Source organism: Chionomys nivalis, chromosome 19 (assembly GCF_950005125.1).
Source record: "Chionomys nivalis chromosome 19, mChiNiv1.1, whole genome shotgun sequence".
Taxonomy (NCBI): Eukaryota; Metazoa; Chordata; class Mammalia; order Rodentia; family Cricetidae; genus Chionomys; species Chionomys nivalis.
Window position 1 is genome coordinate 41,236,251 of NC_080104.1, and position 20,415 is coordinate 41,256,665.

At 50.4% G+C, this 20,415-nt stretch overlaps 1 protein-coding gene across 1 annotated transcript in view; it reads right to left on the reverse strand.

Moving 5' to 3' along the window:
- Positions 1-20,415, reverse strand: part of LOC130890399 (cadherin-23) — a 275,653-nt gene that overhangs the window by 98,930 nt on the left and 156,308 nt on the right. The gene's annotated exons all lie outside the window — the stretch shown is intronic.

Here is a 20,415-nt window from a genome sequence, read left to right on the forward strand (position 1 = left end):
CACATTACAGTACCCTCCCAGGGCTCCACCGTGCCTCTCTGAGCCAGTCAAAAAGTCTCCTTTCGGTGCTGGCAACTATAACAATGAATATTATTTTTCTTTTTTAAAAAAATGTTTTGAGGCAGGGTCTCAGGTGTCCTAGGTTGACCTTGAATTCCCTATGTAGCCAAAGATGGCCTTGATTTCTGCTTCCACATCTGGAGTGCCGGAATACGGGTGTGCTGCACCTGGTATAAGCAGTGCTGGGGACCAAAGACAAGATTCACACATGCTAGGCAAGCACTCTGACTGGGCCATGTCAGGCCTCGTTTTCCTTTAGAACAGAGCCTTCCAAAGAGGGCAGAATCCAGGCAGGACACAGTAGACACGTTGGGTTCTTTTGTGGTCATTTTCCATGTAAAATAATAATTATTATCATTATCATCATCATCATCATTCAGTCTGTGGCTATAGTCAAGCACATCATGGTGTGCATGTGGAGGTCAGGAGACAAGTTCGTGAAGTCGGTTCTTTCTGCCTTTACGTGGGTTCTGGGGACCGAACTCAGCTAGTCGGGTTTGTCAGGCAAGAGCCTTTACCCGTTGAGCCATCTCACTACCCCATTTTGTGCTCATTTTATGGTTCTATGCTATTCTATTCTGGTCTATTCATTCTATCCTGACTTTTTATGGCAATGGTACAAGGGTTTGCTTTTTTTTTTTTTTTGTTAAATGATGAATATGTTAAAACATAATTCAATTTTAAGAAATATTCTAAGTACTTACTAAATTAGAGACACTTATTTAAACTACTCACAAAAATTATACATGAACAACTCTGGCCTCCTGCCGAGGCCCCGAAGCCTCTATCCCTCCCCTGCCAACTGGGCTTCCTGCTTCTGTGCTTCTGCACTGTAACACCCTCCCCCCTAATACCTCGGCTTCCTTGGGCTCTGCACGTGCTCCTTCCTGCTCTGGTCTCTCATTCCCTGGCCTCCTCTCTGCCCTCATCTCCCATCCTTCCTACCCAGCCGTCCTCCCTGCCCTTTCTCCTCCAGCAGGGATATGCTGATGGTCCAGCCTGCTCCCTCTGCTCCACAGGCAATGGTCCCTTTCCTGGCTTCTCTGTGTGCCTCTCCTTTGCCTGCCCAGGCTATGAACTCCCAGGAGATGAGGACTTTCCATAATTGTCTATACGATAGCACACGTTGGCCCATTCTGGTAGCAGGTTCTGTATGGGTGTCTAAGGCTACCTGGGCCAGTCTTGGGGGACTGCCGTCCACTCCTTATGCCCCTGCAGCCAGGCTGGGGTCTTCACTAACCAGTTTGTGTATTTATTCACAGACCTGCTGTATCCGCTCTCAGTTCTGCAGTCCCTAGGAAAGGCCATCCTGTGGACAGGCCTGAGCTTGGCTTTGTGGGCTCAGCTGTCTATAAGCCAGGGATTCAGGCTGAATGAAGCTGCAGCCTAGGGGGAGCATATATCACTCTTCCCCAAACCAGGGCCCTGAGGGCACAACAGGCCACACTGTTCACAGATGAGAAGGCTGAAGAAGGAAAGCAGCCAGCTTGGAAGAGGAGCATCAATGCCCCCCTGTGCGGTCCTGGACCACTTACGTAACCCCTCGGTGCCTCAGCTTTCTTCTCTAAACAACTTGGTTGATGCTGTTATGAGCAGGGAATGGGGTACAGGCAGGACCAGGGTGAGTAAGGGCTGTCCCTGACTCTGATGGAGGAAAACAAGTAATACCTAAACTTTCAATACACACGGAGTCCAAAGTGGCCGTGGATGTGGTGGCACTTCCCTGCCCTTTCCCGTCCCCACTTCAAGGAACCAAGAATGGAAAGTCCTAGGTGAAATCGCTTCTCCTCCTAACTTTAAGGTTGCAGGACTGGGGTTGTTCCTAGCCTGCTCATGCAGACAGCCAGGAGTCCCTCCAGTTCTGTCAGCCGCTGTAGGACTGTAGACTTTCTGTGGCTTTGGAATCTGGACCTGGCTTCAGTTCTACACACGTATCCCCATGTGCCTCGCCTAAGGTTCCTCTGACAGAGCAGACTTATGGGTGTGTACATGTTTGTGTAAAGAGGACTACCATATAAGGAGACAAAGACAGGGGCTGTAGCAGAGGAGTTTGCTACAGGAAATGAGGGACTGTGTGCCCCCATTCATTCATTCATTCATAGACCCTCAAGTTCTCACTAATTCATCCATTCATCCATTCACAGGACCACATGCTCATTCATTCATTCATTCATTCATTCATCCATCCATCCATTCATAGTACTGTATGCTCTCACTCATATTTTTCATAGGATTGTATGCACTCATTCATTCTTTCTTGGCTTGCTTCTGCTTTATGTTAGGGTCACGGTCCTGGGAGGAGCAGTCTTTACCAGGACTTCCTAGCACAGCTGATCAGACAGGACTAGGGTGGGATGAAGACAGGATTACGTGGTTCTTGGAGGGGGCTGGCCCTCCCCTGTTCCTGCACAACTCACACAGGCTCTGGCATCCCTAGGCCCCCATGGCCAGCATCCCATCACTCCAGATTTTCATATCCATTTATTCTTTCCAATAAAGGAGCCTGTGAAATGTTTAACTAAATGTGATCCAATTTTGATCTTTGTGAGATTTCACCATAAATCATTCAGAAACTAAGAAGGCCCCTCACTGAACAACTTGCTTAAGGTTTAGGTTGGGGAAATAGGGCTATTGAATCCAGTACATTCAAATGAATCCCCTCATCCAGTACCTACCCCTCTCCGTTCATGGTCACACTACCTTCTGAACTTAAGACACACCTCCCCCAACCTCAGCTCCTTCCCCACAAGTTTACTGATAAATACTGCTAACTGGGTACACCCAAATAAACTTGGGGGACCTTCCCCCAATACACACACGCAAACACACACACAAACACACCCCCACCACGCACACACTTTTTATAGCTTTGTGCGATTATCTTCCAAGATCCCAGGACCAGCAGGCAAACCCAGCTACACCCAGCGAGCTGCCAAGGCCACCTGAGTGAGGCGCTCACTTGGCTGCTGCCACCGTCACCATGGCAACGGCAGCACTTGCTAGGATGCTATGGGGCTTGGGCACTGACTTGAAGTGAGCCCTGTGGAGGAAAGGTCAAGGGCATGCTCATTAATCAGCTCATTCAGGTAGCCCCTTCAAGTCCACACTTGAGCCCTGACAATGGGCGAGGTACAGGACCATCGGCAAGGAGTTCTGCCTTCCGTCTATAGCAAGGACTGTCCTTCATGGTACCATCACACTGTTGACAGGAGGAGCTCTCAAGGGGCTCGGGCTCTAGAGGAAAAGTGGTTGAATAGAGGAGGTTGCCATCATGCACTCCAGGGACTTACCATACTGGTTTAACTCGGTTCCAAGAATGGCTGTGGGACCATAGTCATGTTTCATAAGTATCTCTATTTCCTAGGCTGCTGCAAAATGGAGAGAACAGTGGTCCTGCCAAGGGACCAGCTACTGAGGGTTGCTATGGGGTATGATAAATTAAGACACTGCCCAAAATACTGGAATCACCCACAAATGCCAGCTGCCCATACGGCACTAAGATGACTGCTGTGATTCCTGTTCAGTACTGGGCACCATCCATAGGGCCCTTTGCCTGTTCCTGTTTGCCCAATGGGGACACACTCTTGATGGCAAATTTCACATCTAAGGCATGTGTTGACAGGTTGGTTGCTATGAGGAAGAGGCTTTGACAAGATCCCCCAGATCCACAGGGTATTATGCCCCAGCTCTAGCCTCTGTCCTGGCTATCACTTGCTCCCAGGGACTATGAGCTCAGCACACGCACACACGCACACGCACGCGCGCACACACACACACACACATCCCTTTTTATCCAAGTCCCATGGGGAGGGAACACAGCGAAAGGCTGGCTAATGATACAAAGTTATATGTTGGGAAGGATACTATGGTGTCCTTCCTATTGCCCAACAGGGTGACTCCAGTTTAAAAAAAAAAAAAAATGCAGCTGTGCATTTCAAAAGAACCAGGGGAGGGAATGTTGAATATTTCTATCATGAAGGAACGGTAAGTGCTCAGGGTGATATATATGTTAATTTCCCCTGATTTGATGATGATTATCAACAGGGTTTATGTGTTGCAAAGCATCACACTGTATACCAAAAATATGTGTAATTGCTGTCAGTTAAAAAATAAAGAAAATCCTAGATTAAATAAAAAAAAAAAAGAGCTTACTTCCTTGAAGGTTCTAGCTTAAATCCAGTCATAGTAGGGCTGGAGGGCCAAGGCTGGCCTTAGAGGGTTGTCAAAACCACGGCGTGACAGACATTGGGTATTGGAGACTTATGGACTGGCAGGGATGGCGTCTTTGGGCCTACTGGGGACATGCAGTGATACTAAAAAGATGCCAGTGACGGTTGGAAGATATAGGTAGACAGCCAGCCTCCAGTGCCAGGTGCCCTGAGGCAAAAGGAGATACCCTTGAGAAAGATACCAGAGGATATGCAGAGGGATTCTTTAAGCTGAGGATCCATCAAAGTCACAGATAGGGAGGGTCTTTGGCTATCTCTAGAGAATGAGTTTAAGATCAAAGGGAAATGGGCAGGGAAGGAGGGATCCCTAGAGCCAGGTGTGAAAGGCAGGCTAGAGGTGGAGTGTCCACTAGAGGGAACTGTGGAGCGGAGCAGGGACCTTGGTGGGATTGCAGAAGGGAGGCAGGGAGGAGGAATAGAGAGTGCTTGAAAGGCACAGAAGGCGAGCGACTCATTTGGGGTAAGCCTCCTCGGCCCAGGGGAGTACCCTCGCCCCCCTCTTCCCATTCGTCACAGGCTGGTGACTTCCTTTTCACCCCGCACCTGCGTGCCCATGCCAAATCTCATCAGCCCCTCGCTGTCCCTCATCTCATCTACAGAATCTTGACCCACACTGCCAGGTCCAGGTAGAAAGCAGTTTCGTGAGCAGTTGATGGAGCGTGTGGGAACACAAGCCGATGACTCTGAATTGCCTCGTCTGCTCTGCTGGGCTAACAGCCCTGCGCCAGCTCTCTCAACTCACGTCCTCTGCTCTGAATGAAAGGAAAGGCTAAGGTCCCACCCTGTCTCTATCCCTCTAGCAGGAGCTCCAGAGCCACCATGGCCTGCCATAGAAGCTAAACTGCACCTCCTAACCAGAGCCCAGACAGTCTGGCTGGCCTGCTCGGAACTGTCCAGGCACTTCCCTGGGCCGGGGTGTTTCATCTCCTGGGGTCCCCAGAGAGGTACTCGGTACACGTTTGCTAGCTGGCCTGATGTTGACTTCCTCCTGTGGCAGTGATCAGAGAAAGGGGTGATCAAAGCTCAGAAAGTGGGGTATCCCTTGCATCTAGCCCTGGGCTGAGCCTTGGGACAGAAAAAAGAAAAGTTGTGACATGTGATTCACTTGTAACCATCAACAGGACGACAAAATGACCAGGGGCCAAAGGCATGGCTGCTACTCATGAGGTGAAAGGGTTTGGGGGTATCTCCTAAGGGTCTCTTTCATGCTCTGTCCTGTCAGGTATAGCCACCAAGCAGCCATGTGAGTGACCATAGCTGCTGAGCCGCTGGGCCCCAGGCAGCCTTGGCCTGCAGGCCCATTGCTGCTCACTGGAGCCCTATCATTCTGGCTGCTATAGAATTTTATCACCGTATAATGAAAACTGCAGGTCCTTCTGAGACACGGGCTTTGGGCAAGATAGCTTATGAATTAAAAATTGCTATTCATCTGCCTGCTGACAAAAGGGGCTGCGGTCCTGGGTGGCACATGGGCCGGTGGCATTCAACAGTTCTGAGACTAACATATGGCAACCAGGGGTGTGGGCTATCCCTGCTGTCAGCCGGGAGGGGACCAACTGATATCTTGCTGCCCCTCCCAAGGGTCCTGGGGTGGGAGTGGGAGAGGCCTCGTTTCCCGAGCCTTCCTTGAAGCCACCTGGGATAGGATCCTGATCTCAGCAGGTCTTGCAGCAGGGAGGGGGATGTTGGCTTATGTGTATTTATGTCCCAGCTCAAATGTCACTTCACAGTGTAGTGGCCATCACCCCCTCCCACAGCCCATAGCTATTCTGTCTTCTTCCTATTGCTTCCGAAATGCTTCTTTATTGATCTCTTTTTTCTCCTTCTCTATTTTCCTCTTTGTGGGTTTCTTCTCACTTTTTCTTTCACAGGAAGGTAACACTGAAGGGCAGGGACTAGTTAAAGGCTCAGCTGACATACAGAAGCTAATCAATAAATGCTTGCTTTTTTCCCCCCTTGGACAGGTTTTCACTGTGTATCCCAGCCTAACTCTGAATCCACAGCCATTCTCTATAGCACACCTGGCCCAAGAAAGGTTGTGGGATATACAGGAATGAAAATGTGCTCCCACCTACGTGTCCAGGGAGAGAGGACTGGTCAAACAAGACACAAAATTCAGCAAGATGCTGAAAGTGGCTGAAGAGACGCACGTAACTCGACAAGAGGGTTTAAGACGTGAGAAAAAGTCAGGCCCATCATGGTCACGCAGAACATTTTTGTTTAAAAAAATACATGGGCAGAAAAGGAACGACCCCCAACAGGTGTTAATATCCCTCATCCATGGCAGGTGGTGGCCGGGACTTCAGAACCAGCTGAGCTGCCATGGGGGATGTCCCATCCTCTGTCCCCCAGACAGCACCTTCCTCACTGGAGACAAAGTCACCAAAACATTACCAAATGCCCCTGGGGGTGGAAACCCCCTGCTTCAGAACCTTAGCTTTAGAATCACTCTGACCTTTCCTCAGTTTATCTGAATGACATTTGCCTTAAAAAGAGAGTCGTTTTGAGTCCCTTTAAAGGGAATCCCGAGATTCTGCCATTAGGCAGAGATACCGGCGCACATCTTCAATGCAACTAGAGCGCTGAATTTCATACTTCGGAATGGCATATTTTAACATAATATATAGTATGTATTGTCCCTCCAGATGAAAAGTTCCTGCTGCTTGATGGAGCGTACCTCCAGCACCCATGCTGGTGTCAGAGGAGGGTGACTCTGCAAGCTGAATTCTCCTTGTCATTGCATAGCCACTGAATTTGAGGCTGAAGGCTGGGACACTCCTGCCCTGGCCCCTCCACCATCACTGAGTGATGTGACTCCCAGGTGATGGGGAGGAAGCAGGACCTAGGCCTGCTGAGCACCCACCTCCACCCTTGTTGGGTTTGGGGGACAGGAACTTCCTGCGGCAAGAGGTGGGGGACAGAGTTAGGTCTAGGGGAGGGAGATAGGAGGGTGGGAGTGAGGAGTCATGGGAGGAGCGGAATCTGTCACCAGCAGGCAGCAGCCTTGGATGCCAGGTATGTGGCAATGGGTAGCAAGAAGTGTCCCCCAAAGGTGAGTCCAGATGGAAGAAGGGAGAACTGCTAGGGATGGGGACAGGAACTGGGAACAGTGATGGAAGACCGTTAGTGAGGGACAGAATGCGCCACGGGTCCACATGTGTTTGACAAGGTTCTAAGTACTTCACACATCCTTGTCAGTCACGTTTTATGGAAACTCCGTCCTTACTGCCCTGTCATCATCATTCCCATCATACTGTCACACACATGGCATAGAGAGATCACATGATTTCCCGAAGTCACACTGTGAGCAAGCAGCAGAGCCGGAGTCAGGACAACCCTGGAGGTATTTTCATCCCCTCTCTCAGGGTTCTGTGTTCTGCCTGGGACAGCATGTTCTGTCCCACTAGGTCCTCAGCCTTCTCCCATCAGGCCTGTGCAGCCACCCTGTCTATTGGATAAAGAGTGAGATCCATTCAGGTGGAATGACACCTCAAAGACACATGCTGACGGAAAGACACACGGGGCTTAGAACCTCGTGTCTCTGATTTTAAACAGTTCTCCTGGCTGTCAGGGTGATGCTTGTCCTGTGTGGGACAGTCCCTGCCTGCCAATCATGAAGAGGAGGCAGGGAGGAAAAAGGTGGGGGCTGCAGGTCCTCTGGACTCTCCCTTGCCCTCTGAGCCCAGTGCAGGCGTGCAGAAAACCCCACCTCCCTCATCTGGGGTCCCATCTGGGGCCATAGGGGGAGTCATCCCCCCCAGAGGCTGTGAATTTTCTGCCTCAGGTCTTCATAATTCTCCCACAGCGTGGTGCTCAGGACAGGTCTGGCCTTAGGGAGATTTACTGCTCAGATAAAGCCATCTCGAGTCCAGCATAAGCAGCACTGGTTTTTGATGATCTGAAAGGCCTTGCCCAGGCCTGAGAGGGGAAAGAGGGATGTGAGGATGATTGGGAGGAGGAGTGACACTTAAGAAAACAAAGAGGGCTGTGAGCAGATACCCAAGATGACAGACCATGTTGTCTGTCACCCCCAGAAGCCTGTCCCTAGTCCTCTGATGTCTCTCCTTACCTGGAAGGGGGATGTGGGAAAGCCAGGGTAATGGTCTTGAGGACTGAGCTTCTGAGGGAGTGTGGGTGCCAGGGACTACCCACCACACAGTGGGGGGGGGGGCACAGGCACAGGGCCAAGGAAGGATGGGGGTATTTCTCAGAACACCCCTCATGAGGTGCAGAAGATCCCCTCTGTTCCCCAGAAGGACAGGTACAAGTCTAAAAGTGACTGGTGCACTTATAAGGGTCTGGGTATGAGTGAGCTTGGGTCTGCATTCAGGACTGGGTATGAGCGAGCTTGGGGTCTACGTTCAGGTCTGGGTATGAGCGAGCCTGGGGTCTACGTTCAGGTCTGAATATGAGCGAGCTTGGGGTCTGTGTTCAGGACTGGGTATGAGCGAGCCTGGGGTCTACGTTCAGGTCTGAATATGAGCGAGCTTGGGGTCTGCGTTCAGGTCTGGGTATGAGCGAGCCTGGGGTCTACGTTCAGGTCTGAATATGAGCGAGCTTGCGGTCTGTGTTCAGGACTGGGTATGAGCGAGCTTGGGGTCTGTGTTCAGGACTGGGTATGAGCGAGCTTGGGGTCTGTGTTCAGGACTGGGTATGAGTGAGTTTGGGATCTGCATTTGGGTCTGGCTATGAGTGAGCCTGGGGTCTGCGTTCAGGACTGGGTATGAGTGAACTTGGGGTGTACATTCAGGTCTGGGTAAGAGTGAACTTGGGATGCTGTTCAGGTCTTCCAACTTGTGGACTCTCAGGGCCTTGGTTTCCTCTTTGAGGAAGGATGAAACCCCTATTCACAAAACTGTTTGGGGGTTTGGTGACAAAGGATCTAAGATACTTCACAAACTGTGAGGTACTGAACCTACATTGGATATGTGCTGGTCAAAGATGGCAGGCAGGAGCCTTGGGCAAGAGGAATCAGATAGACTTTGGTTCAGTGGGGTGGACTGGGCGGTGGGAGTCTTGCAATGACAGTTAAAGGGGTCACTGAGGCTTACGGGATGAAGTGGTTTGTACCGCTCACCTCCTATTCCTGTCTTGTTTCCAGAACCCGCCATATAGTCTAATGTTGGCCACTGCCATGACCACACACATGCAGTTCTAGCATGTGGGGGTGTGGTATGTGACCACGTGACACTTAATGGGCAAGCCATAGCCCCTTGGAGTCTTAGTTTTCTAACTTGCCCACTAAAGCTGGTACCACACTTGTCCCCCGAGTGGCTGGGGTTCAGAGCAGGCACAGAGAAATGACTCCCTGCTTTACCTAGATCACCACCCCTGCCCTCCCCATTGTCCTTCCCCGAGGAAGAGTGTGCCAGCCCGCTGGCCACATAGTCCTCCTCTCCCTCCTCCCCCGAGGCTCCAAGTTCTAGAGGGGAATGACTTTCAAATCTGCAGAAGGAGAATCCATCCACACACCTTGAGCTGGGTAATTTATGAATCAAATTGTGCTCCATCAGGGCCCCGCAGCCCAGAAATAAATGTGGTCAGATGAGGTTCATGGAGCTAGCCCCAGTAACAGTTACCTTCATAGATGCTGGTCACCAGCTAACCTTGAGAATCTCCGAGGGACAGCAGAGTCCCCTCAGCCTGAGCTATGCTTGGGGCCTGAAGGGAGAACAAAGGTCTGCCTAGGGCACATGGGATAGCTGGTGACTCTAGGCAAGACACTTGGCTTCTCTGGGCTTTAAGGCCCTCCCCTATTGTAAATGGGGCTCTTTGATGTCAGGGTTCATCCAGCGAATTCATAGTCTCTCTCACCCCGCCCCCCTTCAGACTTTCACCCAGCCCAGACTGATTTCAAATGCCCTATGCAGTAAGGATGTCCCAGGACTTCTCATTCTCCTGCCTCCACCTCCAGAGTGCTGGATTACAGGTGAGCTCCATCACAATTTTACACAGTGCTGGGTTTGAACTCAAGGCTTCATGTGTGCTAAGCAAGCCATCTACTGACTCAGTCATATCCCTATTCCCAGCAGGGGTATTCAACTGTCTGTTTTAGGGATCTGTGCTTTAATAGAAGGCCCACGGGCAGGCACACAGCTTCCATTCTGGTGTGCTCAGAGCACTAGGTGCGCGCCCCCCCCCCCCAGGAACCCATTGTGGTGGGTTTAGACATTCACCCAAGAATCCATAGGACCTGTCTTCATGCTGCACGCCCCACCAAGACCAGGAAATCCCTTCAGAGGATTCTCACATTCACAAGGATTTGGTCTTCTGCAAAGGGCTAATAATGTTCTACCTCGAACCAGGGTTCAAATCTCAACATCACCCCTTCCCAACTGTGTGACTGTGGGGCAGTGACCTACCCTGTCCAGACTCCAGTTTCCTTGACTGTTGGGGAGGGAAGGCCTATTCTTATCTCTGGGGGCAGATGAGGGGATCAGAATGGGTAATATAGCTGACCCGTGCAGCATAGCATCCAGCACAGAGAAAATGCTAACCAAACATTCACCGTCATTTTAACTTCTTCCAGATAAAAAAGGAAAAGATATATCATGTTGTTTAATCACCAAAGAAGGAATGGGCCCACGTTCTATGGTTTGCTGGAGGAGCTGAGATTTGAACCCACAATCTTGGCTGCAAAGCATATATGCTTTCCCCTACTCTAGCTGGAGATGCATCTTAGAAACATCAAAAATCTGCACCGGGAAGGGCACAGTTTGGGCCTGGCCTGTTCTCCAATGGGAGTGTCGGATCTGGCCAGTGTCTCAGAGCCTAACATCAAAATGAGGCTTCTCGTTCAGAATGACAGAGGAAAAAAACCAACACATCGAGTAAGTTCAGATCGAGGCAGCAACAGGGAGACACCAAAGGTCTTGGCTTCTTAGGACCATGAGTCAGAATCAGCAAGCATACAAGGAAAAGATTTGTCCATTGGGGAGGAGCCCCTGTTTGAAAGCAGAAAGGTCAGGGATTGCCCAAAACTCTGATGCTAGGAAGCTTGAGTGAAACCATCCCTGCAGAGGTCCTAAGGTCTGATTTAGGGGATGGTGGACAGCAGTTGCCACTGTAGGACTTATCAGAGCCTTGAGTACCTGCAAGGTATTGTGGTTCATTAGGATCCAATGTCTTTCCAACTGAACAGGCCAAAAATTCCTTTTGCAAAGGCTAAGCTGCTGATCTGGGAAGATTGCTGAGAGGCCTGAAGCTCCAAGAGGCCACTCCCACAAATCCACTCTAGAAGGGTCCCTGAGCACCAAAGTCAGGTGTGCTAAGCATAAGAGGCAAATGTAGATGGGAGCCTAGAGCCCATCCGTTTCAGAGTTTCCTTGGATCAGAGACGGGGAGTTACTTAGCCATAGCTGCACAGTAAGGCAGAGGCAGATCTTGGCACACGTGAATGGACTTCAGTACAGCTCAGGTTGAAGGCAGAAGCCACAGGTCATACGTGGATTCTAAATCAGGGATGAATTCCCTGGAAACTTTGTGGGCTATGCACACAGAGACTAGAGACAAGAACAGCGAAGCCTAGTTCACCCTCTGTCTAGTTCAACCAGCATGACAGTTCGCTGGTCTTATTTATTTTAAAGTTGCCTCGTGCCCTAGTATGATTAGCCCAAATGGCAGTTGATCTTTACTTGAGATTAGGTCTCATGGAGCCCACCCTGGTCCTGAACTCCATTTGTAGTAGAGGATGACTTTGAGCTTCTGATCCCCCTGCCTCTGCCTCTCATGTACCGCGATCACAGGCACACACCACTACGCCTGTTCTGTACGGTGCTAGAGATCAAAGCTGGGGCTTCATGCATGCCAAGCAAGCCCTTATCTTTGACTACTACAGATGAAGACTCAAAACCAAGCCGGCATACCAACATTCCACCATTCCCATGTGGGTGACTCTTCTGGGACTCTGAGACATGCTCCACATTCAAGCTGGGGCTTATCTTTGGAGCTATGTAATCATTAAGGGCTCCCCCGCAGTCCCCAGAGGCCTCTGGGGACATGGACAAGAACAAAGCAGACCTTTAACCCCGGCCATGTTTCATTGCTTAAGGAACAAAAGAGCAAAAGAGGACCTGAAGCCAGTGTGGCACGGTCCACACGTCACCAGTGGCGCATAAGATGGCGTCTCAGGATATTTAATAGCCAATGATCCTCTGTGAACCTGGCCTGCTCCTGTGATGAGGGAGGGTCAGGGGTCCTTGGCTGGGGCTAGATGGGGTGAACAAGCAGCAGGATACCCTGTCTTAACAGCCCTGTTCTAAATCGCCCTTGTCTTGCCTTAGGAGACAGGGCCCTAAGTCACAGTCCCATGATGTCCCCAGCCCTTGGCTCAGTGCCCCAGGCCATGGAGACATTTGGGGAAATGCTTGATGAATGAGCCCAGCTAGACAGGGAGGGACAGGCGTCCCAAGATGCTCCCGTCCCTGGCAGCAGGCAACTTTTGCTGAGCAAGCGGGAACTGGGCTGTACACGGCCATCTTTCTGTTTCTGGCAGGGGTGAACCTCAGCAGTGATAGCAGAACGTCTTCCCAAAGTCTCTGGCTGCTTCAGACAGGGAGGGACATGGAGCAGAACTTAGGACCCTTCCTGACTCAGGGCCTCCAGCTTCCATCCTTCTCTTGGTGTGGGTTGCAGGGCCTGACCTCTTGGAAGGAGGACTCTGGGAACTCTTCTGCATTGGGGGCCTAACAGCATCCCCTTCTAAGTTTTGTGGACACACGTCCCCGGAGAGAAAAGGGCTCAAAAGTCACTGCTGTGGCAGCTTTGGGGTAGCTTTGTAAGCTTTAGAGTAGTGGTGGTTCTCAACCTTCCTAACTCTGTGACCCTTTAATATAGTTCCTCATGTCATAGCAACTACAAAAGTATTCCATTGCTACTTCATAAGTGTGATTTTGCTACTGTTATGAATTGTTATATAAACATATGAAATGCAGAATATCTGATTTGAGACCCCCAAAAGGATGACTACCCACAAGTTGAGAACAACCGTTCTAGACCTACAGTGTCCTCAGAAAAGACCAAGTTTGTCCCTGCCTTGTAGTGGAAGCTGTGGCACAGCCAGGGCCCACATGACCCCAGCCCAGGCTGGAAGGTGAGGCAGCTGGGCTCTCCAATCACATCACAGGCTTCCGTCTGGATGTGCTCCAGTTCTGCCAGCCCTTAACTAGATGGTGCCAACGATAACATCTCAGTCTGGGGAAGATGGAAGATGACTTATGGCTTCAATTTCCAGGGGGTGGGAACAGGCCTCAGGAAGGAACCAGCTTTATCTACCATGTTTGGCCCATGTGAATGGGCCACTAAGTTGGTGAGGGTTACACAGATTCCTTCACATACCTGTAGACAGAGACATGCAGACACATACCCATAGATACACACATATATACACAGACACACAGAGAGACACATAGGCATGCCCAAAGACACAGAGACACAGAGACACACAGGCACACCCACAGACACAGAGACACATACAGAGACACACAGACAGACAGAGACAGACACACACACATTGCCTAGAAGTCTATGTGTTATACAAAATGACCACAGTGTCCCAAAGTGCCCAAAAAGCCAGTAGTAGAACCCGCAAACCAGAGGCAACTATACTAGTCCCTGGTGCTGTGTCCCCTCTTCCTAGGGCTTGGAGGGTCAGAATTATAAACCCTGGCAATGCCCTCCTCTTCCCCATTTTTGGCAAAGGTCTAAGACTACACTGGGGCTCTGGGCATTCCCACCAGGACCTGCAGCTTCCCCGACGGAACAGGTGAAGACTGGGGAGAGAAGAATCAGTGAAGTGCCCAGCTAGGAAGCAAGCTGCTCCCCTGCCCTCTCAGCCCATTTTCCTGCCTGTGTCTTGGGAGGTCTGGATATGAGGCTGGTTGGGTGCCGGTGGTATGCTGGTGGTGGGACAGAGTAGGGCCAGAGAAGAGGAGGCACCCAGAGGAGAGGAAAAGCCCAGAGCCTGCTTCTTTCTCTACCATCCAGGCCTCTCGCTAGCCTGTGATCAATCTTCCCAGCCGAGGGGAACTCCCCTAAATGAACTCCCGTGTCCAGTGCCTGCGCTCCAGCAAGTGACTAGTTTTGCCGGGAGATGAAAGATGACTGGGCCGTGTTCCCAGGACGGAGGCGATCTCCATAAATCTGCCAGTGTTCTGGGATTACTTTGTGGGATTAATTATCTGTCCTTCAAACAAAGACCTGACCTCAGCGACCGAACGTCCCCAACCTGGGAAGAAGTTCTGTATGGCTCAGAGGCAGGGCTGGAGCAGGCAGGGCAAGCCCGGTTTTCCCTACTTGGTTCCTTCCTGCCCAGCATAGCCAGGCAACCTGGTTCACATGGCCCTTCTTAGCCCACCCTAGGCCTTCTGTTTGCTTTGTGGGCTAACCCAGGGCAACCCTAGCCTCATCTCCTCCCCTGGAAACCCTCCCACTGCCCAGGTTCACAGTTAGTGGGCAAAATTGAGACTGTCTGGAAGCCAGCTCAGAATCTACCACTTTATCAACCAGCTGACTTTGAGGGGTTTTTGTTTTGTATTGTGTTTTTCGCTATCTGGGTTGCATCTGTAAAATGGGAATAATGCAGGCAAGACCTGCATAGGCAAGATTCCCTGACATTCCAACAAGGCAGGAGGCCTGAGAAAGATGAAGAGGCTTGGGACCCTTAGAGACCTAGATTTTGTGGTGTTGTCCTCTCTTGGTTTAGTATGAGCCTATCATCACAGAATCTTTCTGATCTGAGTCTCCTCATCTGTGGAACGAGACACTCTGGTACTCACTGTAAAAATAAGACGGAGGGCCTGCGAGATGACTCAGCAGATAAAAGTGCTGGTCACATAAACCTGCTGGCCCAAGTTCAATCCCCAGGACCCACACAAAGGTAGAAAGAGAGAACAGAACACACAAAGTTGTCCTCACATCCTGAGCACACACAGATACACATAATGAAAAGAAAGCAGAGGAAACATCATGGAGGGGATTTTACGACATCCTGTGTAGGACCGCCTGACTTAATCATAACTGAGAGAGAAGTAGGCGCCTCCTTCCCACAGGGCTCACGCTGGATGTGGGTCTAGTTAGGCCAGGGCTCTACCTCAGGGCCACGGAAAGTCAGCACTCACTGCAGACAACCAGAGGCAGCTCAGTGAGAGTGGAGCTCAATTAACAGTCCTGACTCACCGTGCCTTGGAGGATGGTTGGTTGTGTGATCTCCGATTTCCCTGCACAAATAAGGAAAACTAAGGAGTTCAGTCACCATGGCTTAGGATGGTTGCGGGATGGGGGCATGTAGGAAGACCCTGGATATGGGAGCAGAAGGCTTGGTGCCAATTGCTGTCCGCACCACACTTAGCCTGGATCACCAGGTTGCCACAGCTCCCACGTCTCCCTGCATCATTAGTGATGTAGGAAGGCAGACACCCTACAATGTTGGTTCAAGAATGGGCAATTCGTGTGAAGGTCCTGGCAGGTGTCAAACCCACGTGAGCCCCTCCTCTCTGGGTGCAGAAGTAGCATGTTCGGAAGTCTTAGCAGTCCATGTCCCAAGAGCCAGTGGACTGTGGGTTTCCAGGTCACATGACCGGAAGAAAACATGCAGCAATTAGGTGACCATGACAGAGATGGCACTATTCTATTCAGGATGGGTAGGTGGTGACAGGTCAGTGAGAAGTGGCTACCACACTGGTGGGGACAGAATGGGGAGTAAGGGGACTCTAGTTTGTTCATATTAGTTAAGCAGACAACACAAGCTGGGTGGTCAGGGAAGGCCCCTTAGCAGAAGGGACTGTGAAGAGAGGTAGGTCCTCAAGGAGGGCAGGACATAGGCAGGGGGACCATGGGGCCCAGGCAGAGTGACAAGGATGGCAAGGCTCCCCCCTGATCTTCTGAGCACCCTACTTTGAAGACATGCTATAAAACGATCACCCCTTTTCTAGGTGTGCTCACTTGGGGGACTTGCGGGTGGTAATTCACAGAGCACTTCCAGGCACCAGACTCTCTCTACGCCTCCTCCCCTTTGAGCTGGGCTTTTCACCTTCTGTTTGCAGAAGCCATTTGCTGAGCTCTCACGGAAGGATGACCTCCGAGCCATGATTTGAAGCTGGACCTGTTGGATCTAAAGTCCTGACTTGGTGGTTGTGCCTCAGTGTCTCAGTGCCAGGATTTCTGCTTGGGGAGGCTCAGCCAGTCATTTGGCCTGTAAGTGCCATTCCCATTGCTCCAGGTGGGGTCAAGGCAGGGACAGTGCCTATAGATGTGGACTTTTCTGACCAAGTGCTCATGGGGCAGTCAGAGGGTGAGGTCAGGGCTCTGGATTCTGCAGATGTGGGATGGGAAAGAAACTTGCCAGGGAGACAGGAGTGGGGGTGGGGGGGGTAAGGGTATGGGCAGAGTGGAGTTCGCTTTTGCAGGTATGTTGTGCCTCTTTTCACCTTTAAAACTTTACCCTTTAGTGCCCTACATTCATTTATTCTCTCTCTCTCTCTCTCTCTCTCTCTCTCTCTCTCTCTCTCTCTCTCTCTCTCTCGGTGTGTGTGTGTGTGTGTGTATGTGTGCGTACGGGCATGTGTTCATGTGGAGGCCCAAGGCTGACAATGAAACTCATCCTTACTCCCCCTTACTTTATTCATCGACTTAGGGTCTCTCAATCAAACCCAGAGCTTGCTAGTCTCTCTAGCCAGTTTCTTCTGGGGATTGCCTGTTTCCACCTTCCGAGGCTAGAATTACAGATGGGTTTCTGTGCCTGCCTGGTACTGGCATGAGTTTGAGGGGTTCCTAAGCTCTCTGGTCCTCATGTTTGCACGACAAGCACTTCAACTGCTGAACCATCTCCCCAGCTCCTAGGTAGCCCACATTTAAATCCTAGCTCTGACATTTACAAGTGGAGTGGCTTAGGGCAAGTTACTTAGGCACTCTGGGCTTGGTTATCCCATCTGTAAAGTGGGTACAGGGATAGTGTCTCCCTCCTCCAGGTACTGAGGAATATATGACCTGCCTGGAGCAGGCGCAAAGTCAAATGTTGGGAGAGACATTCCTGGAGGGTTTTCCCTTCACACATGACCCCTCTCAGTAAGACCTGTTCCAGCACCTCACTACACGCAGCTCTAAGTATGCATGCATTCTCACTAAATGCCATCACTTATAATTTCCTTCTCTTTTTCTATCTTAAAGGAATAAAATATCTTGTCCCTTCCCATTTCTTTTATGACTCAACACTTGGTTTTAAATATTTATCTATTTTGCTGTAGGTACACCTATTAAGTTAAACCGTAAGAAAGAGCTGACATTCAGCCATTTCTGACCTACAAAAGTAGCAATTTTATGTGCTTCCACTTACTAGCATGTGGCTCCTTACTAATTTGGAATATTCTTCAGTGCAGGGCTTGGGAAACCATCTCTGTAAAATGCCACAGGAAATCCCTTAGCCTTCACAGGCCAAGAGGCAAAACTGAGGACATTATATTAGTCCCTCTTTAACAAGAAAGAGAAGCAATTTCTGAAAAAAAATCCAATGAATTCGAAATATAATAATTGAGTAGTGTCTTCGACTGCAGGCCTGCCAAGGAGAGGAATGGAATTGGAGGTGGGGAGGGGGCATGGGAACTGCTTTGCTTAACTGAGGGCCTTCTGACATCTTCATAACCTACAGACCAACAGCAAACAGACTCCCACCTTTAAAGTGCTATCTTGGCCTGCAGGCTTGTGCAATACCCGCAAAGGGAGGACTTGGCCCCCTTGTCACTGTCGAAATGAGGAAGGTCATTAGAGCTGCCTTTTGCACATTGCTAATTTCTAGTAGTTTCAGATTCTCCAGAGCTCCCACAGGTCATGGGGATTTCCCACCCCAGGGAGATCGTTGCCCGCTTTCCTAATGGATTCCCCCAAGTTTGCTTTGCTGGTTTATGGGGATTCATCATGTATTCCGTCCACGAGTCCCTTGTTGGCTTTAATTGCTGGAGAAACCGTCTCCCCTTCTGCCACTTGCTATTGACTTTGCTCGCACATTTCTACGGAATTGGCTGCCTTAGATGTTCACCCATTTTTCTTCTGGGGCCTATGCTGCTTGGGTGCCAACAAGTTCTTTCCTGCCACAAGGTCACGAAGATATACTCCCCTGCTTTCTTTTATGAGTTTTGTATTTCTCCTTTCACACCGAGGTCTTCAATCCATCCAGAGTCCACCTTGGTACATGGTGTATGCTGGAGAATCTGGCTTTATTTTTTTTTTCCCCAGTTAGGGAACTAGTTTCCCGGACGCCAGTCACAAACAAGTCACCCTTTCTCTGCTGATTTGTGGCGCCACCTATGTCATCTATCAAGTGCCCGTGCTAACACCTGAGTCAGCTTCTGCAAGCTCCACTCTGTCTCACAGGTCCAGCCATCTATCTTTAAGATGCCCTATGTGGACCGAGCACAGTAGCATGTGCCTATAATCCCAGCACTCAAAGGTTGAGGCAGGAGGACAGATACAAGTGCAAGGCTACATAGTGAGACCCCATTCCTGGGGATTGGGATAAAGTAGTGTGTGCCAGAAGAAGCCATTCAACATGGTCTTTGGGTTCATATCCATACATGGAAAGGGGGAGAAGAAACACATTTGGTTCCCCATTCCTAATCCCAGGAGATACAAATAAGAAAAAAGCATCCTCTGGGTGCCTGTAAAACCCTCTCAGCAAGTGCCCCCACCATCTCTCTGAGCACCCCAACTTCTGCCGGTCTCATCTAGATAAGGGAACAATCCCAGCTTCTGGTCCTCAAGGTGCTTTCCCTTGCCTTCTCCTTCCCTATCCTGCAGCCCAGTGGGTCTGTCTCTCCCTTAGTCAGCCCTCATTTCCTGGGACATCTTTGCCACCTGAGCTTCTGTCACCCAGCCTCATCTGGAGGGCCAACACTCCACATCCCACAGTGGCTTTTGGACAAAGATCCTGTCCATATAGGGCTGGTATCCCTCAGCACTTTCTCTGTACCCAGCACAGTCCTAAGCACTTCACATGCACAGAGTGACCCTCAAGAGTCCCCACGAGTCCTTCTTCGCATCTAGATGATGAAGGGCCCGGGAGACCAGGGCTATGTTTATATGCTGATCTCCCAAACCCACTCTTTTGAGTGTGTGTCTTCCTGTACCCCGACCCCTAGCCTCAGCCTGGCTTGTGTACAACCTATATTATTTTTCTTTACCTCGACTCTATGTTTCCCTTCCAAGAGTCACTCTGAAGGAGACTACGTAAGAAAGTGCCACAAACAGTCAGCTGGTCAGCCCCATCAGAGGTGACCGGAAGACGTGGGGTCCATGGTGGCCCCTGTAGGAGCATGTGTTATCTTCTAAGGCCCAGCCTGTTCTGCTCTCTTGGCTCTAGAGGGATCTGAACCAAGGCTAAGAGGTGTTATAGACATGAGCACCCAAACAGACCTTCTCTGGAGTGGAACTGACAGAAATAGAAACTGAAGGAAATCAAGAAGAGAATAAACGGCTCACCACGCAAGTCAGAGGCATTTCACACCCCATGTGTCTGTAAGCCCTGCCAATGGCCATCAGCTCTGGGGACCATGTAAGTCACAGCTAGGGAATTAGCATCGGTGTATGCCCAAGGTCCTTGCCAGGACCCTTACCACCCTCAGCTTCCTCTGGTCCCAGGGAGGACTTCCGATGGCCACACTGTAGATCCAGTGAGGTCCCTTTGGCATCACTGAGTCACACCCGGACAATAAGTCTCAGTACCTCAAACCCTCATTTGTTGAGCAGTCCTGTGATTCTCAACTAAATGGCTCTTGCTGACATTTAAGAATCAAACCGTCACCAGGGGACAAGTCACAAGGCCTTTTAAAACAACACTTGACCAGCACCATTATCACAAAGGGCACTTCTAGCTCACGCTTCCGGGCTCCAGAGCGTGCCATGGGTCAGGTCCTTTAGAGTATGAGATCTTTATGTCCTCCCAGAAGGAGGAGCGGGAGGACCAGGTAGCTGGACCACGGAGTCATTGGATCCCACCTGCCTGTTTCCATGACAAAAGCAGCCCCTTCAGGGGCCCTAGGGCGGTGCACAGCCAGCAGAATGTGGATGTCGGAGGAGAAATTCATTCTGTGCTGGTGTTTGCTCGTTTCAATCAATGTCTGGAAGTATCTGCTTGGGA